This window comes from Mchenga conophoros, linkage group LG23 (genome assembly GCF_057382185.1).
Source record: "Mchenga conophoros isolate Kocher_MC1m ecotype Shallow Benthic linkage group LG23, M_conophoros_male_GT1.1, whole genome shotgun sequence".
In the NCBI taxonomy this organism is placed as follows: domain Eukaryota; kingdom Metazoa; phylum Chordata; class Actinopteri; order Cichliformes; family Cichlidae; genus Mchenga; species Mchenga conophoros.
This window is the reverse complement of record NC_140547.1, coordinates 15,940,003-15,965,793: the sequence shown is the minus strand read 5'-3', so window position 1 is coordinate 15,965,793 and position 25,791 is coordinate 15,940,003. Positions and strand designations below refer to the sequence as shown.

The 25,791-nt window shown below is 40.5% G+C and overlaps 1 protein-coding gene across 1 annotated transcript in view; it reads right to left on the bottom strand.

Annotated features, from left to right (window-relative positions):
• The window catches only part of tbl1xr1a (TBL1X/Y related 1a), a 48,370-nt gene that overhangs the window by 9,970 nt on the left and 12,609 nt on the right, over window positions 1-25,791 (bottom strand). The window contains exon 2 of the mRNA XM_085266519.1: window positions 18,294-18,359. The gene's annotated coding sequence lies outside the window, so the exon portion shown is untranslated. The remainder of the gene's footprint in view (window positions 1-18,293; window positions 18,360-25,791) is intronic.

Sequence of the window (25,791 nt, the reverse complement as noted above, 5' to 3'; positions counted from 1 at the left end):
AATCGTCGACGACTAATTTAATAGTCGACGCGTCGTTTGAAGCTTTGTAAGATCACAAAAGACGCAGGAATAAGTGGCAGGATTTAAGAGTGTAATAACGGACTGAAACAGAAGATGGCAGCATTGCATGTACAAGGATGTCAGCTACCGTTAAACCCCGAAGAAGAAGAAGAAGCAGCTGTGTCCCAGAATTCATAGCGCGGCCCAGCGCAGTTTCCAACAATGGCGGCAGCTAGTTAGTTTTAATATTACTCTTATTATTCTTTCTGGGTCACAAAATAAACGTTTAACATATTTTCAGGCGAGAATGTAGCTGTGTAAACCTCAAATATCTGCTCAGTTTATCAGGACACCACATATTTTCAAAAGCGCTCCGACGTTTTCGGAGACATCTGTTACCCACTAGCTCGTTAGCGAGCCGGGGGCTAGGCTCACTAGCGCCGTGAGAACACCGGACTCCCCGCAAATCGTTTTCAAACCCACCGCCGTCTTTCGCTACTCAGGTTAAATATATATGAGTCACTTAGATAACTTAAAATGTTATTGTTTGGCTTTTTTTTTTTAGTATTTTATTTGTTCCTGAGTAAATCAGTTTGTCTGAGATTAAAGTTATAGTTTTTACACAGCTGAATAAACGTCAAGCAGACAACTGATTATCAGAAGTGTGAGATGCTCCAGAATATACTCCAGTGTCCTGTTATATTTTAGATAGCAAGGAGTTTATTAAACTTCACCGAAACAATCCGCAAATTTCATTAAAATTTAATAAACTATCATCTTGTCTTTATTTTTAGTTAGCACAGACCTTAAACACTTAAAGCTGTAAGCTAATGATAGTTATATAAGAGCAGATGCTGCTGGTGCAATAAGCTGTAGTTTTGCGTCCAATGGATGATGATCTGATTAGTCGACTAATCGCAAAAATAATCGGTGACTAGTCGACTATCAAAATAATCGTTTGTGGCAGCCCTAATTGTAGTAGAGTAGAGCAGATCCCAAAAAATTCAATTACTCATGGATTTCTTCCTTGAGCAGATATTCTGTTTTTCATTATGCTGTTCTGATAAAGATCTAACGACAGAAAAGGACATTTAAAAATGACAATGTGATGCCACTACCTTTTTGTTGTTTGTTTGTTTTATTTCTATCCAAACACCATTTTCTTAACTGCTTATCCAATTCATATCCCCAGCTATTACCGAGTAAGAGGCTAGATGCACCATGGCACAACACAAAATTGTCAGTTGGACGTTAGTCGGGTTAACCAAATGAGCACGTTATTGGACTGTGAGAAGAACCAGGAAGGAACCACAGAGCCAACATTAAACTCCACACATACAGTTAGGGGTGGGCGGTATAAACTGTATTTGGTAGAAACGATATGAACAGCTTCGCCTGTTTTGGTCAAAAGCATTGCAGCGGCTGCAAACAATATCATCTGCAAATTATGCGGCGACAGTAATAGCAAAGAGACGAAGCACGTTTTGGAATATGAGGAAAGCCAAAAACTGCACTTCCTCCACTTCCATACCATTGATTTATTAATGTTGAATTCTCTCGCAGCTGCTCTATTCCCATGTTGTTGCAGTGTATTAATGACTAACCTTCTATAGTGGATGAATTATCTCAGTTGTTCTCCTGACTGAAGTTTGGTCCGTTTACAGCATCCTGCCATGTGATTACATTTGTCCCTAACCATCGGGAACACTCACTTTAACTTTTATTGAGTAGAAAAAAAGTTACCGCTCATCCTCCAGCTTCACTGTGTTTGTTATGCTAACATAGTTGTGTCGCTAGCGATCACGTAGCACATCATTATATACCAGCTAGCCCAACTTCAGTAACCCTAAAAGTCACTGCTGTTTAGTTTTCTGTCTTCATTTATGTTGGAAGTGATAGCAGAGCTGTACGTTTTAATTTTTTTAGAAATCTCTCAGTCATGAACATGCTATATCATGTTTAGGTAACTAGCGAAACTAGCGCGCTAACTTCCGCTAACTTCCTGCTAACTTCTAACACTGTTGTATTTAATAAATTCTGTTTTCATGAATGCCTGAATGTTAAACTTAATTGTTACACCTGGTAAAGCAGCAACACTGACCGTTTTATTAAAGATGAAAGAAATTTGACAGTTTTTAACTCTCAGTGAAGATGCAGTGTTCATTGACTTTGGGACCTGAAGCAGACTGAGTTTTGGACCCAGATTACTCCGTGAGGCTCCTGACTACGGTAGCCGCAATGCTTCGACAATCCATCAAGCGGTACGGCTTCGTAGCTTACCAAAGTCATAGTAAAACATTTGACAGATTTTTGAGCGCCGTGTACCACATAAAATCGTTCGCGGTCAGTAAGCACAACCAGAATTCATATATAAGGCGCACCGGATTATAAGGCACGCTGGCGGATTTTAAGTGCACCTTATAGTGCGGAAAATACGGTATACAGAGGAAAAGAATATATCGTTAGTGCATATGTTTCAAATTATATCGCGATATGGATTTTAGGCCATATCGCGCAGCCCTACATACAGTCCTCGCTGGCCAGCAGATTTAAACCCAGAACCTTCATTGCTGTGAGGCAACGGTGCTAACCACGGTCATTTATTAATCCCTAATTTATGCCAGAGAAACAAACGATCTGACCTGATTTTATATCTCCTAATTTTTAATGAGATCACAAAATTGATGAGATTGCAACAGCAGCCACAAGCACTGATAATCTTCCATTTTATTTATTGGGAACAGCAGGACGATATTGGACTATGTGAATTTTTTGTTTTTGTTCAGTTCCCCCCCTTCTCAAAAACGAGCTGAGTAACGTGTACTTCAACAACTTTCTGGATATGTGGCCAGTACTGGCTGCCAGGTGCAAGTCCTCACTCTCCTGCAGCAAATCCACTTCTCTCTCTGTCTGAACTGTTCACTGTGTGACAGTGAGTACCTGTAAATGAGCAGTCTGCACATGTGCAATGTTAAACCGAGGCTGTGCACTGTGTGAGAGGAAAATAAGACATTCTGTCACATGTAAATGCAGCTGACTAACAGCTCTACCCTTCAACATGTGTGTGGTGAGTCTGTCAGGCAGCGTTGCGGTTCCAAAACGAGATGCTTGAAAATTTCTGCGGTTATTGAACTAAAAAGTACGCGCCCTTCCCGAGATACACCATTTCACTGACGATTTCTGCTGAAGCTCCACAAAATGGTATTTGAGAATCTGGTGTAACGACAAAGTAAGGCGAGTCAGTTGCATCAGCTTCACTGGAGAACAGGGGTGCCATGGCTGAGCTGTCTGGGGATGTGTTCATAACCCAGGAGACAGCAGATGAAGAAGAGGTGGTGTTGTTCTCTGGCATGTTGGCTCAGCGATACTTATCTGTGCCTGGACCCTCTGTCTCCAAAGAGAGAGAATTGTGTTTTCCACAGAGACAACTGTCAGCAAACAGATTGTTTTGAGGGGGCAGATAAACTCCAGGCAGACAAAATAATGGAAACCATCTCAGAGTTGAGCTTTTCAGCATAATTACAAAAGTAGCAACACTTTGTTGGGGCTGAAATGAGCCGTTCCTGCTGCAGCCCCATGAAACGGCACTACCACAGACACACTGTGTTAAATTAGACCTCTTATTATAATTAAATCATATGCAGCTGTCAGACTGCTTTCACTTCCACTTTACTACAGTGTTATACTGCAAGCTAACTTCTCAAACAAGCCACACCCATGTACTTTGCGGTTGGCCTTCTTGACGTAACGTGTGACAACCAGCCTCTGAAAAATACAACAATGACACAAAAATAAACTGCTCTGTGCAAGATCCTTAAAAAGGAATTTTACTGCTTCCACTACTGATCACATCTCTAGTTACACCACTACACTCAAGCTATTTTGTAATCATGTATCGGAAAGTCGTGGACAAAATACTGGTGTAAAAAAAAAAAAAAAAAAAAAACCCTGAATATATTATATAATTTGATATGATGTAGCACAATCCAAAAGAACAACCTACAACGGTAGGAAAAAATGAGCAAATTCATGACAGCCTACTCAAGACTGCACTGAAACCGACTCAGCTGGTGATATTTAGGGTTGCGAATTGAATGGATCTGTTTCTCTTTAAAGGATTTTTTGTGACGTTTGTCAACTCGACTCTGAGTTTAATCATCTTGTGAAGCTCAATTGCTAAATGGAGCCACACAGTGAATCCTTCTTACTTTGTTTCTTTTAAGGACACACGAGCTGTGCACACCCTCGTCTTGGGCTTTAGAGTAATTAAACTGAAGAAATTAAAGTAGTTTACCAGGTCTGTGCATCCTGTATTCAGAAAGTATTCATTTGTCCAGTAAACTGTTAACAAGCTAGAAAATTATAAAGTGACAAAACAAGGTGGCAAGCCCTCATTCTACCCGACAGCACCTTGCTATATGTCTATTTAGGTAGCTACTTCCATCTCTCTCAGTCTCTCCACCTATTAAAGATACCAGTGCACCATTTTAACTGAGAAAGGATCAATACAAAGCAGCGCAGTCAGTCTGTAGCATATTATACAAATAAATCTCACCCAGTGCTAATTTAAAGCAACTGCTTCTTCACTGAAATGCAACTTTGAGGTCAACTGCTTCAGCAGCAGCACACTTTAATTAGGCCTAAATAACTACATCACATTTGTATAGTGACCCAGGAACTAAAAAGTTCTATTGCCATAAGTCATGTAGTTCTAGAGTGGGATACGTGAAAGGCAAAAGTACCTTTGGTTTATTTGACAACTGTAGCTGCCCAACACTGAAAAACTATGATCTTATAAGAGCACAGTATGATTGTTCCAATACATTCCTCAAAAACAGGAAGACGCTCATATCAGCCATCTCCGGACAGAATTGTTGCCTATTTGACAAAAACTAATTGATATACGTTGAATCTACATTATGTGGTATTAAAGCTTACAGTTACTGGTAATGTGTGGTGCTCACATTAAGACTGGAGCTGCAGCCAGGAGCCTCGATCAATAACCATGAAAGCAGAGTATAATTTCAGCCACCTGCTGCTGTGCTTCTTTAACGGGGAACCTGTAGACGGTCCTGTCAGAGATCATTCAGACCTTTTGCTCAAATCCCTCCTGACAGCAGTGCTGTTAGTTTGTAAACAGTGAGCTGTAGTTCTCTCTACCACCACTCCACTGCAGTGGCGCTGTGGAGCCATGAGCGGTAGCCAGGAGCCTCTGTGTTGACAGTGTGGGAGAGTAAAGGGGGGGATGGGAGAGGAGAAGGGAATCTCTGGCTCTACATTTTTTCCCTTCGCCTCTCTCCCTCTGTCTCTCTGTCTCTGTGCTGCCAGTGGCAGACTGGCCTGTACAGTAAATGCTAGATCTGGTTACTGCTCAAGGAGAGAGGGGGAGGGTAGGAGACACACACTCACGCACAATCAGACAATCAATAATCCCACCCACCCAACAAACAACAACAACAACAAAAATCAGGACAGGACTATTACTGCTGCATGTGACCTGTGCCATGACCATGAAGTTGCTCCAGAGGAAGCAAGACTGAAATCACACCAACAAGAATAAAGGGGCAGGTGGGCATGTGGGGCTGACCTTCACAATATGAAATCAATATCGCTAATAAATTAGATTTGCTTTGGTTCATCAGCTGACATCCATCCATCCACAAGGCCCCAATCAATAAGAAGGAATTCACTTCAACTGCCTTTTAATCATGTTTTATTTGAGATTGCATCTCCTACATTATGAAGAAAACACTTTATTTTAAGATGCTTATCATAAAAAAATGACTTCAATAGTGTAAAATACAACCAAACAGTTACTAAAAAATAACATAAAACCTTTTTATTTTCAACACTAACACAAACAACAAATGTTACTCTCTGGTAACAATGAAGTAGGACTGCAAGTTTTAAGACTGCACTACTGGTGCCCCTTTTCAACACAGTTTGTGTCTATCACAGGATACTGTGCTACACCACACACACTGCAATCCCATGGACTGCAGATAGCAATCTTCACACAAAATTTCCTCTCTGAGCAGTGCAGAACATTTCTAAATACTCAGGTCAATAAACTGCTTGCATCATCACTCAAGTTAAAAGTAATTAAAAAATGTTTTGTTGTGCCACTTACTACTCAGCTGTTTAGTCAAATGAATGACAAATTCCTAGCTGATTGCCCAGACTGATGAATGAAAAGTTTGTGAAAATATTCTACAGAGTAGTAACCGCTCGCAGTCCAAACATTTCACCCCTAAAGAATTGTGGCAACGATGTCCTTTTCAGTTCCACATCCTGAACAAGTGACAGAGAAAGCGTCAAGGTTGTGTTGTTTACCACTGAGCTCATGCGACTGGAAAAATCTACAGGCCTGTTGGTGAGTGTCGAGTTCATCACTGGTTGAAATTTGCTAGATCAGTGGTGGAACACCCACACTATGAAATGATGATGATGCAATGTGTTGTGTTATTCAGTAAGACCAGAAACTAGCTGTTTAGCCAAAAAAAGTCATTCGGAAAGTGTTTACAGAGGTGACGCAGCGAGAGCAGAGGATAGTTTTCTGGTAGACTTCATGCAACTGTTCCAGACAAACACCAAGGGGAGAAGGAAGAACTAGCACTAAAACTGAAAAACAAAAACAGAAATTCCCAAATTCTAACTCTGTGTTAAAGCACTGCATGTTTAATAAAATATCCTGTGTTGGCACAGTTACAGCCCTTTCTAAACTTGATGGACAACAACTGCTATGGTACCGAGACATTTCCCCTCTAGAACATTTGTTTCAAAAGCTCACGTATGTATCAATCCAGTCTTTAAGTGATGACGTGACGAATCCTGTTTCCGGGCCCAAAGTAGTCTGTAATATGGCTTTTGTAATCTTAACATGTTTAATGTTTTGTATCTTCTTCTATTTAATTTCAAAAAGCCCCTAAAAACAGCCTGTGATCACTGTCGGCCTCACTCGGCTTTTATTACCGTTATTGATTTTAAAGCTCAGTTTTTAAAACCTTAGGATGTAACTACAGCCCAGCCCATGCAGCAGTATATGAATGACTAACCTCGTATTTTGGATGGATTATCTCAGTTGTTCTCCTGGCTGAAGTTCGTTTACTTTTATCGAGTGGAAAAAAGCTAGCGTGTTTATATTATGCTAACATAGCTGTGTCGCTAGCGGTCACGTAGCACATTGTTATATAGCAGCTAGCCAAATTTCAGTAACCCTACAAACGTCACTGCTGTTTAGTTTTCTGTCTCCATTTATGTCGGAAGTGATAACAGAGCTGTACGTCTTAATTTATTTCCAAAATCCCTCAGTCAGGACATGCTATATTTTATTTAAATGGAAGCTAGCGAGCTAACGTCCTGCTAATTTCTAACTCCGTTAAATGTCATAAATACCGTTTTCATGGATGTCTCGATGTTAAACTTACAACAACTGTCAGTGATGCCACAATGATAGTTTGATTTAGAGACCTGCAGCAGAGTTTGAGTCCAGACAAGGCTAGTGACGTCAGACTTAAAGACCGGATAAGCAGCATTAGAAGGGAAAAAAAGGAATCGTCGCTTTTCATTACAGTGGTATTACGTGCAGTAAAGTGTGACATTAGTGGTATGGTTACAGCACAGCATTCTGTCACATTGCCTGTCATTTTCTCCGTATTTTATGAGGATTGGTAGGATATGAACAGCCACAGGCTGTGTGAATAAAAGGAGCCGCTGGCCTTACTGGAACAGTCTGAACACTCTATTTTGCTAAAGTATGTGCCAGAGGAGCCTTTATAAAATGGCAGGTGCATGCAATGAAACTGAACTTCAAACAAACTGCCACTGCACACCTTGTCTCTCCCACTCTGTGACAATAATATACACCATTTAGGTTTGGTGTTCTCTAAAGGTATTTCTGCATCATGCGTAAAGGAGACCCAAGCTGTGATGTCTGCTGCTCTGATTCTACTCTGCACCAGTGCAGATAAAATGGGGCTCATTCCTATTTAAAGCTTCTCTCTCTGTCTCTGAGACCTGACGGTTTGGCTCTATTTTCAGAGCAGCAGAAAGAAAATTCAGGCAGTGGGGGATGGGATGATTTAAAGGAAACCATATTTCAAATCATCTCTCACTGTATAACGTGTCCAATTCTTCTGAAACCAGACAGAGTCACACATGAAAATCTGTTTCTCTCCTATTGTGCTGCCACAATGACACACTGAAAGCAAAGGCAAGACAAAGGTTACAGTCAGTCTCGAGCGATTCAGAATACATGTAGATGTACATGTAGAACTGCGCCACCAAAAATATTAGCAGCAACAACATCGCAAAAGACGGCGTAGTTATTGATGTTTAAAGGCTCAAACACATTTCCGTGTTTGTATTTTTATTCTGGGGCTAGACTAACACATCTGCAATATTCATAGCTTAAAACCCTTAAAGATAAATAAATAAATAAAACGCATTTCCATCCTCGGTGCAGAACAAACTATTAGTTCTTAGTGCTTTTAGACCACCATCCTGATTTGCCCACTCTGTGCCAGCTTCGGTGGTTAAACAAATAATCTGCTTGTTAAGTGAAGACACATCAACATCAAAGCGTCTCCTGGATGAGGCTCTCTTCTTTTTAAAATCCTGGAGTGCTTAGTTTCTTGAGTTTTTGTTTGTTTGTTTTTTAGCAAACACAAGACCATTCAGCTGTTCTCGGCCTTTACAGCTCTTCATTAGCACTAGTCATGTGTAACATGCTCAAATATGGTTTGAAAAAAAACTCCCGATACTCACGAACACTATAGGGCTGCATTGTTAAGAAAAGAATCACTCTCCAGCCAACCACAGCTTTTATGGCTGCTAGTATTTATTTTTCACTTTCTGGTTACTACTCAATATTAAAGCTCGATTTAGACTTCTGCAGGAAATTTACATCCTAACTTGTGTAATAACCAGAAACTCCTTTTATCCCTACACAGTAAGGCTGCCACGATTGCGTCGACTATCAAAATCGTTGTCGAATATTAAAATCGTCGACGCGTCGTTTGAAGCTTTCTAAGATCCCAAAAGACGCAGGAATAAGTAGTAGGATTTAAGAGTGTAATAACGGACTGAAACAGAAGATGGCAGCACTGCATGTACAAGGACGCCAGCTGCCGTTAAACACCAAAGAAGAAGAAACTGTGTCCCAGAATTCATAGCGCGGCCCTGCTCAGTTTTCAACAATGGCGGCAGCTAGTTAGTTTAAATATTACTCTTATTATTCTTTCATGGTCATAAAATAAACATTTAACATATTTTGTAGCTGTGTAAACCTCAAATGTCTGCTCAGTTTATCAAGACACCACATATTTTCAAAAGCGCTCCGACGTTTTCGGAGACGTCTGTTACCCACCAGCTCGATAGCTAGCCGGGGGCAAGGCCCACTAGAGCCCGTGAGAACGCCGGACTCCCGGCCAATCGTTTTCAAACCCACCGCCGTCTTTCGCTACTCAGGTTAAACGTGATATATGAGTCACTTAGATAACTTAAAAACTGTTATTGTTTGGCTTTTTTCAGTATTTTATTTGTTCCTGAGTAAATCCTCAGACAACTGATTATCAGAAGTGTGAGATCCTCGAGAATATACCCCGGTGTCCTGTTATATTTTAGACTGTTAGCAAACGGCTGAGTTTATTAAACTTCACCAAAACAATCTGCAGATTTCATTAAAATTTAATAAACTATCATCTTGTCTTTATTTTTAGTTAGCACATACCTTAAACACTTAAAGCTGTAAGCTAATGATAGTTATATAAGAGCAGATGCTGCTGGTGCAATAAGCTTTATGTTTTACGTCCAAAGGATGCATGATCTGATTAGTTGACTAATCGCAAAAATAATCGGTGACTAGTCGACTATCAAAGTAATCATTTGTGGCAGCCCTACTACACAGCAACCATCTATGCCTTTCGCACACACGGCTCTTGCTCTCAGACATGCCTGGGCTTGTGAGCACTAGGTATTGTAAACACATGACGTTGCTTTAGCAATGACATACAAATATGACACTTTCATATCATGTAAAAATATATATTATTATCATCATCATGATCATGAACAATATGACATGGCACAGCCCTTATGCTTCTTTGCAAGAGAGACCTTTGTGCCTATGTTGCTGATCATGATCTATGCACATAACTCAACTAGTGGGCCTTGCTAGCACATGCTATATTGGCAGAGATAACCAGCAAAGCTAGCTCATCCACCTCCTCCACGGCTGATGTAATTCCAACTGCCACACTCTCAAATGTCTCTTATGAGGGCAACTCTGGGATTAAAACAATGAAAAGGACACTCCTGCAAGCTGTCACCAGACAGATGAGCACCGCTGACGACAAACCACCACACCGACTCGCAATGACGCTTAGCCCAACGTGTAGGGGTGAATCTGGAAGATCACTCTCCTGCCAAAAACAGCATAGTGAAAATGTAAATGTGGTTCATAGCCTGAGTTTAAGGTGGGTTTAAATTTGCAAACATCTGTGTAGACCTGTGATTTTTTTAATACATAAATATATTTTTTCTCCTAAGATGTACTACTTTTGATTCTATGTTTAAACCACAGCTGGGGCATTGGAGGCTTCAGAATCACCAAAAAAGGACCCTCGTGTGGAAGCAGCTGCACAAAACACAAGAGCACCTTTATGAATGCATTTAACCAAAGACAGGAGGAGCACGAAGAGCCCGGTGCAGCAAGCAGCTCGAGCCATGTCCTCAACAGTCTTTGGTTTCCTGAGTTTACTTCAGCTTCCTCGAAATTCCTCTGTGCCCCCCTGCACCAGCATAGAAAGCGAGAGGCTGTTTGCATGGTCTCTAACAACAAGGACGAGAAAATACGTGCCAACCACAGAGAAAGCGGAAATGTTTCTTTAATGAGAAAGAATCTGCAGCTTATGGAACAAAACTCATCATTTCTCTTACTTATCTGGAAATTCCAGTTCCTACTTTCACTAAAGATTTATTTTTAAAAAATTACTACCCCCTTTATTTCTATGTTACTAAAGCTCTTGTTTAAGATGCTCACTCACACACAAGGAGTCCCAGCCCCTTCTGCACAGCGAGGAAAGCACCTTATTAATTAACGCTGGTCTCGGACAGATACTAAATACTCCATCAGTATCAGTGCATCCCAAGGTAGTTGTGTATGATGCAATGACAACAGAAATGAATCATAATCTGCTTGTGGCTCTCCCCTCCCCCTCTCCTGGGTTACTGGTCGCTTAGAGTGACAGATTGCATTGGCAAGCCCAGCTCAGCCTCACATGGCCAGTGAGAGGTCAGAGAGGCTAGCTGTCTGTCGGTGACAGATGGTAGCATGTAGTCTCTGCCAGCTAGCCTCGCTTGACGGGCAGTTAAACCTGCTATGGGCAGCTCGTGTCCATCTGAATGCATGAGGTCAGTGAGGGCCACTGAATCAGCGGTGGTTATCTCACAGCGAGCTGCCGTGATGACTAAGATTAGAAGACCTCGCCCAAGTCAGAATCCAAATCACATTTTGAGAATCTCTTTAGAAGGTCAGGTCTGATCTACTTATCTGGAACCAGTCCTGGTTACAGCCTGCTTTGCAATACCCATAATCATGTTGGACACGGGACTGGACGAATGCTAATGAGAGCATTTGGGTTCTACTGTTGGATATTTACCTGATGGTGGGCATTACTTTACTGATATACCATGAAAACATTCAGTTCCTCATATAAAGCGATCCCCATTCAGTTCCTCGTAATCAGTTAGCAAATATATCATATTGGTGTTTTGGGAGTTTTTTCAGGTTTTACACTGGAGCTGCCCTTCTTTGCACACACAATGACACCTGACATCACATATTAAGCCTTTTGTTTTCTGTTGTTTTTAATGGATTTACTATAGTAAGCCATTAATCCGCATACCCTAAGAAGCAGGCAGGCATCTATTTCCAGTAACATACTGTGAGATCAGAGGTACTGACTCTAACAAACAAGTTGAGTCTATTTACTGACAGGTGAGGTTAACAGGTGACCACAGGTCAGGTGTGAAATCGTGGGTTAGAACATGATGTAACGACAAAGAGTCCCCATTACGTGTATAAGCAACCAAGTATAACTCATTGATCTGTAAATGCAAAATAGTGAATACAGGGAAAACAAATGTGGCTTATTCTAAACACTGTTAGCAGAATTCAAACTCTCTAACCTGGGTTATATTAGGGTGATTTGTTTTTCACATTGCCTGAACTGAACTGATAAAACCTGGTTGTATCAGAGAGACTTACTTTGAAAGCAAAGGAAGGCTACATCTGTAAATATATAACAATCATTTATGTCCTGATTTCTTAAAAGAAACAGAGGTAGGGCAAGAATATTATCACAGGCCTCGACACACCGATACACGTCAACATCTTTCATCTAAGAAAGCATTTGACTTGTAACCTTTTGTTGTGTGATGCAACATTTGACAGTTGTACACAGATGCTGATAGAGATCTGGATCAGTATTATCAGCAAAAGTAGTGCCATTGAGAACTTGACCACATGTGGTTACGCTGTTGGAGTGAATTTGGTAGCTTAAAAAAAATTTAGCATGCATCTAGATGTGGTATTTGGTGCAAGACGACTAATGACGTGCTTAAGTTGGGAAATATTGCAGCAGCTGGACTAGCCGGACATTTTTGCAATATCTATTAAAGGTCTGTTGTGATGTGTTTTCTCTACTCTTGTACTTAGGCTTCAGGATTATGCATTACTCGATGACTGTAGAAGGGGAACAAAGCTCTCAAAGGCTGAAAGCTAGCATGAATTAACTTCACACAGTGACTCTAAAACATGTCTGAAAACTCTGCAAATCAATGTTCTTTTGAAAAAGGAATAACTTTTAAAAAATATAGGGAGATAATAACTAGCTGTCTCCTGGAATCTCCAGCTCCCTCTATTCCTGCAGAAGTCAGCACTGTGAACACCAACACAATGCTACTAATGTAAAACATGAAGGTCTATATTTATCAATTTGTCCAACTAGCAAACATAAGATATGTAGAATATTTCTTTTGGCAGGTGGTTGAGCGTGCCTGAACGAGCAGATGCACTCGCCAATGCTTTGGCATTCACCAACTTTTATTATTTGCAGTTTTCAGAGATAAGATAAGATAAGATACCTTTATTAGTCCCACAAGGGGAAATTTCATGTTAAGGCTGCCGACCTATTGCAGATATATGATTTAGTGAGCATTTTAACAAGACGCAGAATGCCAAAGAAGTGTTTAAAGGAGCTACTGCGGAGACTAGGGTTTAGTTGGCAGTGATATTATGGCCTGTCCACACTGCTCTCTAACATTCCTGAAGCAGACAACCCAACATTCACTCAAACTTCATGCAATTATGGGCCAGCCGTGTGAATGTAAAAGAGGAGACAGAAGTTTTTCTCTTTCCAACCCTCTTTCTTCCCCATTTTTTACTCAACTATGTGTCACAGTTCATGAGTACAGCTCAATACATCTCTATCAATGTCTGTCTGGAAGCATGCTCCATTATCTGCATTTTAGGAAGCGTCTTCACTAGGGATGGGTATCGTTTAGGTTTTATCCGATACCGGTGCCAAATCGGTACTTTTGAAACGGTGCTGGTGCTTAAACGGTGCTCGAACTGGTGCTTAAAGAATGGAGAACACAAACTTTGTCCAAAAACCTCTCATGTTCAGCTGGTTTTTTTTGTAAAAAGATAACAATGTTAGCCTTTTCTGCAGCTATGTGGCATATATGGTATCACTCTTGGCTGGAAGCAGTGCTTAAACAATGGAAAAACCACAAACTTAAACCCTCTCATGTTTAACTGTTTCCCACTTTTTCTTTGGTCATTTTAGCCTTTTTGGCCAGGGTGAAGGGAGTATCTGCCATCAAACAAGAAGACAGCCGCATGTAGCTATGATGATGTTTGCTAGTTCACCTTACATGCATTAATGTAATAACGTGGTTAGCCTACTCAACGTAAATTACACACGAACAACATGAAGCTACTCATGCAGAGAAGAACGGCTGCTGCTGCCATCATCATCATACGTCATTCATTTCTGCTACACTGGCAGGGCTAGGGGCCAGGACTCTGTTCTTCGGGTTTTTGGGGGATGTTGCTCCGGGTCCGATAACTGGCAACCCACCCGACGTGCACGGTGTGAGGTCTCGCAGCAAGCTATCAAATACGGCGCATTTCTCGGCTTTTAAAAAAAACGCTATGCGTCGCCAGCTGTTTAATCGGATTCTTGGTGTTACCTCCTTTGACAGTATCACAGTATCAGCTTAAAGCACTTGTTGCAGGCTGCTGAGTTTGCATATTTTGCTGTGAAGTACAGCCAGACTTTTGACCGCTTTGCCTTGGACGTTTTTAATCTGTAGCTCCGCTCTAACAGAACGTACGTACCTGGCCCCGCCTACTATCCTTGGAAACGTAAAATGATTGGCTAGAAGTGTATCACAGCTCAGGAAAAAAAAAGCACCCAAATAAAGCACCGAAATGTGCGCTGCTTTTCGGTCTGGTTACTACCGTTTATGTCAGAACCGGTGCCATCATGGCACCGGACACCGGTACCCATCCCTAGTCTTCACTCTCTGTGATGACTGCTTTTCAATCAGCCTTCTGGTGTGGCCATTCAGAAAGACCATACACTCACTTGAACTGGACAGTAGATTTAAAGAACCTAGAATATTTGAACCCAGTCCTATTTATTGTATATTTGCCATGTACATTGTGGAAGAAAGACAGAGAATATCTGCCCAATATAACTGTCTGCCTCTTCAATGAGCCTCTATTGTGGACCATGTAGAGCTGATATGGCTCAAAAATGCATTTCTGGAAAAGAGAGGACCAATTTAAATGCTGCTGTTGGCAGTCCTCCTTCTGTGCAGCCTCTTTAAGTTTGCCACAGTGGCACATTAGCTTGCAGCAGATCTCTGGACAGAAGAATCAATACCAACTGCAATCAAAGATAGTCGAATTGGAGTTCACCCAACTGCTGGATGAGTTCTTGGGGGGGAAGCAGCTGAAAGCTACGGTGGACATCACAAAGGCTACCTAGCCAGTGGGCCGGCTCATAAAGAAAACACGAGGCCAGTAGGTCCAAGCCAAGCTGGTATGCTTTGGTGGCCATTATTATACCTGGGTGGCCTACCCAACTAAAGACTACGTGTGGGGAAATCTACCTAGAGAAGTTGTATTTGTTCAAATTTAGCTGAAATGATACAACGATAAAATTCAAGTCACCATTGTAGTAATTCTCTTCTGTGTAGCCAAAGCTGTATTTTATTGCACAGTCCTTACAGAGATATAAACCACTGAGGGAGATGTCTACAGATGAAAAAAAAAGAGTTGTGGCGAAACTAATCTCACCTTCTATCCGCCATGCATGATCTGTATTCGGCTATCTCGCTTTATATCTTTTCATTCAACTCTGATTTTTCTGCTCTCTCACTAAACGAGGGTTTGAGCTTCAGGGTTAACCAGAGACACATCCTTTGCAGGAGGTGTGGAATTTTGCAGTCCCTTCAGGACACACTAATGGACAAGTCTCTGAAATATTTGTGGTGTGATTTCAGAAATGGGGGCACATTCTGGAAGAGTAGCTCTCGCGCTGGTTTCTAGGCAAAGTGATACACACGATCAATACAGTGGGCTGAATCATTTTAGAACAAAGGCTTTCTTCTCCTGTTACATACAACAGCCTTGTGAGAGCAACACAGTGTTCTGCACAAGTGCATTAATAAAAACACAAAACACAAGCTAAAATCAGAAGCCGGGTTTTCTAAAGACTCGTCAAAATTCAGAAGAGAAATGACATCCTGACAAAATTCTCCTAAAACCAGACACGGATGTCGTATCGCCTCGCTCCTGGGGTGACAAAAAGTATTTTAAATGTGAGAAACAATACTGGCATTCAGAGTGAAATTAAAGTTGTTAGTAAAAGGTTTCTGCAGGGCATAAACAAATTGGGTGTGTAGTTTGGCACCACTGAGTTACATATCATCCTCAGCACAAAAAAACACTCCAACATGCTCCCCTGACATCACCGCCTTCCTCAAGCAGTTCAACCGCTGCACGTTACATCACACCAGAAAACACTATTTGCAAAATGACTTGCTTCTTGGTTTCTGATATGAAAATGTAAACTCTGTACCAGTGCTTATAGGCTCTTTATGTAAATAACACACTCACTGGGTGACTAAGAGCTCCAGTGCCGAGTTGTAGCATCATGAATAAAACAAATAAGCAGAGCTGAGGGCTCTACAGTGGAGAAAACAAAGCCTTCCAGCGAGGCTGACCTGACATTAACGTAGCTAACTGTTAAAGTGGGTGAGAGGAGTTTTTAGCAAGTCAGAGCAAAACATTGCGATTCAACCTGAAAACCGAACCAACAATGTCAGAAAGTTAGCACAAAATCACTTGCCATGTGAACTTAAACAAGCACAACCAAGAACCTGGATGTGAGTCCTATCTAGCAACAGTGCGTTTTTGGGCAGGGTTCACAGGAAACCTGCTGGATTCTTCAATGGTACAAAACAGGAAGAGGGGTCTGTTCCTCCAGTGGAACTCAAACAGACGCTTTCACACTTTCTGACTTTCACAAGTGGTTAAAGACCAAAAATAAACTCAGTACAACAGGAAAACAGTGGGGGAACAATGACACTTTTGTGCGACTAACTGCCAGTAAGCCTTGGGGAAATTTGAAACCTGTTTGTTCAGTCCAGATGAATCACACTGGACTCATGAAGTGGTCTCGGTACAGTCATAAAAATAAAGTAATTTTTGGATTCCAGTATAACATACAGGAATCAGGGCTCCAAAACTGAGGCCATACTGAACACATCGCATGCTGCTAGCAGCTAGCCAAAGAAAAAACTAGTATAACTGATGTCTGCAGTCTGATTACACCTGCGAGGAAAGTACGGCAGTACAGGATTAACAGGTTAGTGAGCTGTGTTGAGTTTTCAGTGTCACAAATGTGGCTTTACCAGGTTAGGCTGACATTATGGCAAGAGTTTCAGACTTTTTCTCTGCGACATGCTGCAAGTGCAATATAGATACTCGGCTGAAGGAAACTGTTTGATATATGCAAGCCATTCGGTTGTATCTTAGTAATATTGCAGAAGGAAGCCGTGCTGCATAGTTATGCAGCAAATGTAAAAATCCTACTTTGCTGCCAGTTCTGGTTTTAACCACTGGAACTGTATCTAACAGGACACAAATAGTCTATTTGTAGCCCATTTACCAGCAAAAATATGAATCAATAAAATTTATTTAATTTTCACTTTGTAAAAAAGTGATTTCCCACTCTCCTTTGCTAAGCTGTGCAGCCGTGTCAAAGCTTATAATAATACTGGTTTTTAATGATGTCTGACTGAAGAAGGCACCACTTAATTGGACCTTTGCAAACAGAAGAATTAAATGGCGCACCATTACAGCTCACGTTCATTGCAGCCAGATTCGTGCCCCCCCCCGTATTCCTGTCACCAATGCACTCTTAAAAAGAAAACTTAAGAAAAAGAATCAAAAGATACATTTAACAACCCCATTTCAGAGCCTGAAGCCAAAAACCTGAGTTCACAAAGAAAATTAATAGCAACCAACATAATACTCATGTCTGGCTGCAGTTTTAGGTCTTGCTGAGCACACGAAAGTCTCGCTATGTTGACCTTGATAGTACAACCCTCAGGATCAGTGTGCGTCATATCACAATCTTTCCTCTTGTTCCCTTCTGCTTTTATGATCTAATCAGATGAAAACAAAAGATCAAAAATAACCTTTAAGAAAACAGAAACAAAACTAACAACATTACCAATCCATCCACTCCTTTCAACCAGCCATTTGAGAAGTACTTCAAACACATGCTTTTTGTTTTTTATAAGAATCTTGCTAAAATAGAATTATTATCCATTAAATATATGCTTTTGCACTCTTGTGCAATTAGTTTGAATCGTGCAACATGCCACTGGTGTAGAATTACCTCCATCTGCGTCTATACAACTAGAATACATGGCACATGAAAAAGAAAATCATCATGCCTGCCTAAAACGTAATTTCTAAGAGGGAAAATACATATGAGCAAGAATATTACATTCTACAAAACCCAAAATCAATAAGGAAGTGATGACAATTCAAAAGCTATTATTGTGAAAACCACTGTCTTGGTTTATTTTTTGGGGTTTTTTTTCCAGTCCTATTAGAGTTGGGGATATTTAAGATCCAGGATCTGAAACTTGCATAAGCTATGCAGATAGAAACATGTTCAAATGCAGCCTGGCTGTAGATCACTCACCACAGCAGTAAGTCTGTTTGCACCACCAGTGTACTCAGTCAGGACCTTGTACCATGTGCTCAGAACCTGCAACAAGAAGCAGTTACAAACTCAGTTAATGGTCTCTGAATGGAGGTGAGGTTTTCAACCATGCAATTAGAAAACAACATATATCACAGCATGTGTTCGACATTTAAAACATAAGTTTTAGAATTCACTGCAAAGTGTCTATACACGGCCTGTACAAGCATCATGTGACACATTTCTAAAAGGCATCAAAAGTAAAGTGGAGGGTTTATTTATGGGAGTGAACACATCTTAAATTTGAATTATTTATCAGTTCACACAACCTTCTGTAAGTGTGGAAACTGCACATTTACTGCACTTGAAAGGAGCTCATGAAGAGAAATAAAGAACTACATTTGCATCTTTCAAATTTGAAATATTTTCATGAGGGATAATAATGCAGGAACATGCCTCTGAATCTACCTTGGATCTATTAAATGCACCCCTTCAAGTTTTTGACCCGAACCTGATGCAGAGCCAATTGGACAATGTTATATACTGTGTTATGCTGCATACTAGCAAATGCACGTGGACATTTCTTAGGGTTCACAATTTTTACTAACCTTTAATTTTTCACTACTTTTTTAAAAAACAACAACAAAAAAAACCTTTAATAAAAAAACACACAAAATAGAAAAAAAGATCCATTGCACTATTAGGATGCATGAGCATCCAATGTAACACACGCAATGTCTCATATTATTTATTGCTTTCCACTGATTTGTGGTGGTGGTGCATATCTGCACATGTGGGCATGCAGAAGGAGGCACAAATTAATAATCAAATAATTCTAATAGTTTCTAATTTAGAAATTATGTGATCCAGCAAATAGTCTGCAGCTGGCAGCTGTAATTTATGTTCTGCTCTGGTAAACTGGGCATAGCGACACGTGATCCAGTTCTCAACAAGCTGCAGGTTCTGGCTGGAGTTCTCTGCTAGCTGTGCATTCCCAGATGAGAACGACGACTACCTTTGCCAACTGTGGTCCAAGACAGTAGGACTGGAGTCCACCGAATCCAAGACCAGATGCAGGTAAATCATACTAAGGAGCGCCACAACAGCAACTTAGCCACCAAGCAGGCTAGTTATTACCACCAACTGAACTTTCAAAATAAGACTGAAGGGATTGTTGAGCAGTAAATTTACTCCTGGTATCATTTCTCATAATTTATCAGAAAGACAAACAGAGAATGTTAACAGTGCTGGTTTTAACTTTTTTCAGAAAATAAAATCAACGCAGCATTACTGGATTTGCTAACATCAAAACTCCATAGTTCACCCTTTAAACAGATTTCGTTGCATGCATCACTTCCCAGAAACAGCCAGCACCCGTCTGCCGGTGTGAGAGGAAATATTTTCACCGTCTGCACCCACATTGGTAAAAACCATCAAAATGTAAAATGATACCTCGCTAATGCAATGAACTGAACATGAAAAAAAAAAGCTCACTGTGTCAGTCAGCAGCACATGGCAACTGAATGGCTTTACCATGTGACTGACACTCATTCAGACATCTGAACAATGGCTCACCTCTTTAGTCTGAGTGCAGATGGAGACAACAGCACACCAGGGGAGCCTGCTCGCTGCCCACATTTCCAATGTAAAGTATTTAATGTTCAATTTTTAGAAACTGGGATTCGGCCCTGTGGTAATTATGAAAGCTGCAGACTGAGGTGATGCTTGACTGTTACTGGATTGCATAATTCTGTGTGCTGCAAATCACTGAACATTAAGATTTGTCTTTTCAAGCTCCTCCTCCCAGCTTGCTGCTTCCTCCCCTGTTTTCTTTGACCTTAATTCCCTCTGTGCCTTTCTCCTTTTAGTCATTGTTTCCATTGATTCATCTGACTCTGCTAGCTCTATAAAGTGATGGTGAGGTTGTAGTAGAGCCGCAGAGCAAAAACAGTGATAACCTAAGAACAAAGAAATTGAGTGGGAGTAGCTGGGTTTGACTAGAATGTCACAACACCAAAATTATCCGTTTAATACAATTTCAACATAAATATGTTAGTACAGAATCTATAGGAACACCACAGAATACCTGAAATATCAGGAAAAGAAAAGGAATAATGGGTTAGACAACACAGCACTTAAAATTCTTCTTTTTTAATTCACTTTAAAATGTCAGTTTTAAGTTTAACTGCCTACATAGATTGTATACTGCTTTTGAAAGACTGGTCTCATTAACCAGAATTTTAAATTAGATGCAAAACTATAAAGTCCAGACCTTAACCTGTATTGAGTCATCTGTGTTTTCATCCATGTGGGTGTCTCTGTGACGATGAACCCTAACCCAAACAGTAATAATGAGATTACTCTGTATTAGGTCAAGCTCACAGTTTCATTAAAAGCTTTTACATGATACACAGTAATACAATGTCCCTGGTTTATGCCATTTAATAACAGGATTATTTAAAATTACATCATTATTATTGTTGATTAAAAGAATATTGTTACAAAATCAACCGCACTCCTGTTACATAAGCCATTTTCACACATCAAAGCTGGACAGTTTTAGAAAAATCAGGTTGGGACATCATCCAAAGCTGCCCTTTCATACATGTAACACGCAACAGGAAATAGTCTGCCTCAGATACACTCTCACCACTGGAAATACTCTGGTTTTGGCCCGGGATGGCACTAGGGTAGTGCAGAGATTACCACCATTTCCTTGCTCTTCTCCAGACAGATTCTCTAGGCCTGCGCCCAAAGATTTGGCTTTGGGTATATTGAATTATTGTGTGGGTTTTAGATTGTTTTTTCTTTCAGTTTTGAGATTCAAATTTTCCTCTTTTTTTTTTTTTTTTTTTTTTTTTGCTTCTGAACTTGGGCACCATTGTGGGATTTTTTGCTGTCTACCCTGGTTGACCTGTTTATACATGTCCAACTGTCCAAAGACTCTTCCCACCTCCCGTTTTTCACCTTCCACTTGACAGATTGTCTTGTTACTGCTAGTCAAGCCTTCAGGGCATTTCATTGTGTAACTTGTTTTCTAGTCTTTGGGTTTCTTGTGCAGGACATTTAGACATTTTTTCTGTATTCTCTGACTACCTTTCTGTATATAACCCCTGCCCAGACTAAGGACTGGTTTTCTGGATTTTATTCTTCCTCCATGTGTTCTATATCCCTTTACTCCTGTGACTTTCACATGCCTTGACATCCCTCTCACTCACAGCAGTAATTATCAAGCGTCAAGTCCATTAATTACCTATTAATAAACTCTTTGTTAAAGTAGTGGTACAAATAAAACTGACAATAGTACAACTTTTGAGCGCAAGGGTTGCAACACTTTTCTAGTATCAGCATACCACGCAACACTAATGGCTTATCAGTGATGTGTTTAACAGTGATATGTTCAGTGCTATAACGACTGTGTGGGCCACTCCTTCCTACTATGCATTTCTGGCTAAATCTACTGGAAAAGAGTTGAACAACTCAAAGAAAGAAACTCCGCTGGCAAATAGTGTTTTATGGCAGCGCAATGCAGGGACGCTACGCACAAGTATGAATGCTCCCACTTTTTAGACTACACCACAGGCTCTACTAGATCCACTACAGTAGAAATTAAGATTTAGAGGAAGTTCAGTCAGATACGGAAAATATAACATTAGCATAATTGGTATGAACTTGCTTTGTATTACACGCCACAGTTCCGCAATCCAAACGTTATCAAAATTTCAGTTTCCACCTAAGAGCCTTTACCAATGCCGTCGAGAAAGAAATGCTATGATAATACCAAATGCTGAGCCTAGAAATCGGGCTGAGGAATCTGAAATATAAATTGTGTGACTTCATTTACAAGCTAAGCCATGTTTTTCCAAGTCCTCTGACATTATGCACACATATTCCATCTGGTCCAGAAATGTTAAGTATAAACCCTCAAGAGTGAGCTCCAACAACTGTGATGGAGGTGCTAAAAAAAAAAAGCCACAGCGGCCTTTCTATTAAACACAGCACGGTGTGTGCTGTTGTGTGCTTTTGTTGCTGACAGCTTTGTTGCTGTGAAAGAAAAGAGCGCCGATGTTCCAGTCCCAGTATGCCAGTTCTACTATATACCGTATGGAAGCTTACAGATGGCGACAACACTGCCAGCGATTCATATTACTGTCACTACCGTGGCTACTGTTATTTTTGCAGGGCAGTATGACACAGCATGAAGCTTGTGTCTTTATTGGCAGTTTCATTTTGATTTGCCACAGGACAGTGCACTTCCACTGATCAATCACAGGCTGAACTGCCAGCCTTGTATCTAGATGTAGCTATAGTGGTAATGCTAATGCAATACTGGGCTGTGAGGCAATTTTGGAATGGATACCACTCTGGGATTGCAGTGCGCTTGTGCTGACTTAAAAACAAAAAAAACCCAAAAACAAACAAACAATTTTTTCTCATATACAATTATTACAAACAGAGAATGCCAGGATATTTCTTCTTTTATATTAACCTGGTCCATTCATTTCAATAAAATTGGAGGAATCCACCAAACAGGATCAATAATTCACCTAACGTTGTTTATGTGTGCGTAAAGCTGACAGGAAAGCTGTGGAAGGATTCTCCTGGTCACTCACAGAAGCCTAAAAAGCTTATGTGGGATTCAGTTACTCACAGAATTGGATTGCATTTGTGGTGTTAGCAGAAGGGCCGGATGTGTGAAAGGGAACGCAAGTATGCTTTCTTTACAAAAATTACAACAGAACAATAATGACCTGTCCTGCTGCTGGACAGTAACTCCACTGTGTGGGAGAGTAGTCCTTCTGATGCTCTGCAGCCACATGAACCAGCTCTGCTGGGTCTGGTTCAGGGTGGCCAATTGATGGCATTTTAATTTCCAATGTTTATGAGAACACAATAATACATTTTTTTTAAAAATACTGTCTTTTTTTGCACAGCTTTTTGTCATAAAGCGTCCCTGTTTCCTTGCAGGGGACCCTCGGCCCAAAGATAATTTAAACTAAAGTCATACTGACTTAGTACAGTCTAAGGCCACACACTGGATATGTGAATATGAAGGTCACAGGTTATTACAGAAATATAATTAACACTAGGGCTGCCACAAACGATTATTTTGATAGTCGACTAGTCACCAATTATTTTTGCGATTAGTCGACCAATCAGATCATGCATCATGGATGTAAAATGTACAGCTTATTGCACCAGCATGCATCTGCTCTTATATAACTATCATTAGCTTACAGCTTGAAGTGTTTATGGTATGTGCTAACTAAAAATAAAGACAAGATGATAGTTTATTAAATTTTAATGAAATCTGCAGATTGTTTCGGTGAAGTTTAATAAACTCAGCCGTCTGCTCCTTGCTATCTAAAATATAACAGGACACCGGAGTATATTCTCGAGCATCTCACACTTCTGATAATCAGCTGTCTGCTTGACGTTTATTCAGCTGTGTAAAAACTATAACTTTAATCTCAGCCAAACTGATTTACTCAGGAACAAATAAAATACTTAAAAAAAGCCAAACAATATGGTGGGTTTGAAAATTTGCCAGGAGTCCGGTGTTCTCACGGGCTCTAGTGAGCCTTGCCCCCGGCTAGCTATCGAGCTGGTGGGTAACAGACATCTCCGAAAACGTCGGAGCGCTTTTGAAAATATGTGGTGTCTTGATAAACTGAGCAGATATTTGAGGTTTCCACAGCTACATTCTTGCCTGAAAATATGTTAAACGTTTATTTTGTGACCCAGAAAGAATAATAAGAGTAATATTAAAACTAACTAGCTGCCGCCATTGTTGGAAACTGAGCTGGGCTGCGCTATGAATTCTGGGACACAGCTCCTTCTTCTTCTTCGGGGTTTAATGGCAGCTGGCATCCTTGTACATGCAGTGCTGCCATCTTCTGTTTCAGTCCGTTATTACACTCTTAAATCCTACTACTTATTGCTGCGTCTTTTGGGATCTTAGAAAGCTTCAAACTATGCGTCGACGATTTTAATAGTCGACTGATCGTGGCAGCCCTAATTAACACCATAAAAAAATACACCTAACTGCTAACTGCACACCTCTTAGACCTGCATCAATTTATTAGTGATTTGCTGAAATATCGGCATCGGCATTCATAACAGCCAAGAAATGGAAATTTAAAAAAAATAAAAAACCCTCAACTACCTTACAACTGTTAACACAGCACGGTTTGTCCAAAAGAGAACTCTGTCCAACGTTAGCAACACACATTTGGAATGCAACAAACACAACAACCACCTGATCGGAGCAGAGACAGGCGGTGGGATTTTCATGTATTTAAAAGAAAAAAAAGAGACTGGCCAAATATCTGATTTTAAGATCAAAATGTAAGTATCAGTCTGTAAAAAAAAATCCACCACCACTGTCTTTTCTGTTTCTTTTTGCTGATTTTGTTGCATCCCTAGTTCAAAGGTCATTTATTAACCTTTTAATATCCCTTCTCTCCAATACCATGCTCTGAAATCCACGTCATGTACAGCAAAAAAAAAAACATAACCCAAAAATGGGCCGCAGGCCTTTCACTCAACAACAGTGCTGCATCATAAACAGGGGTCATATGCCCAAGTCCTTGTTAATACCACTAATCCGTGATGAGATCGGTTTTCTTTTGTCTGATCCAAGGCCATATGAGACGAGCTCAACCAACTGCAGATCCTTCAGATTTATGCCAGAATCACAGATAAAAACATCAACTACTAAAACAATGCTAAGCCCGGACAATCCCTGATAATAATGCAATGCAATATATCACAGCACAGGATCCCATGACATTTAGCTGGGCTTAAACACACCTCAGCTTTCTCCTTCTCTCCTCAAGTACAGAGGAGGGCCAAACCCTGGACAGAGCAAACCAGAATCACAGGGAGCTTGTTAGAGTCTGGGACACGCTGTGGGTCATTTTGGGCCTCTTGGGAATTATGGAAATTCATATTTCAGTAAAGCTGGTGTGTGTAAAATGACATCCTCGTGATCTGGATACTCGTAATAAGTTTAGTGTTTGACCTCAGACGTTAGCAGCACAAATTTAAGGTTATTAAATTTGTGCTGGTCAGCTCCAGACAAAAATACAGTGAATTCTTCTATAAAATAACAATAAATAATTAGGAGAGAGCAGAGTGAGTGATCTGAAGAAAAGAAAATGGATGGAAGGTTAAAGAGCAAAGTTGGAATTTACAATTTAGGATTTCTCCTAGTCTCACAAATAATTTCAGGGAGGCCAACTTAGCGGGCTGCTGTTTGGTCACAGTATTTTCTATTTTACTCCATACCTGAATCCCACAACAGGTGAGCAGCAAAAACGAAACACTGTAGAGATGTTTCAGAGCATCTTTCTGGTTTTAACCCGAGAAGATACTCAAAGATGATCACTGCTACAGCTGCTCTGCCTGAGGCAGCATACCTGTTTGGATCCTCTAATGACAGACCAGGACCAAACAGATGTGGCTGAGGCTTCCACACAGTGTATCACTTCAGCTG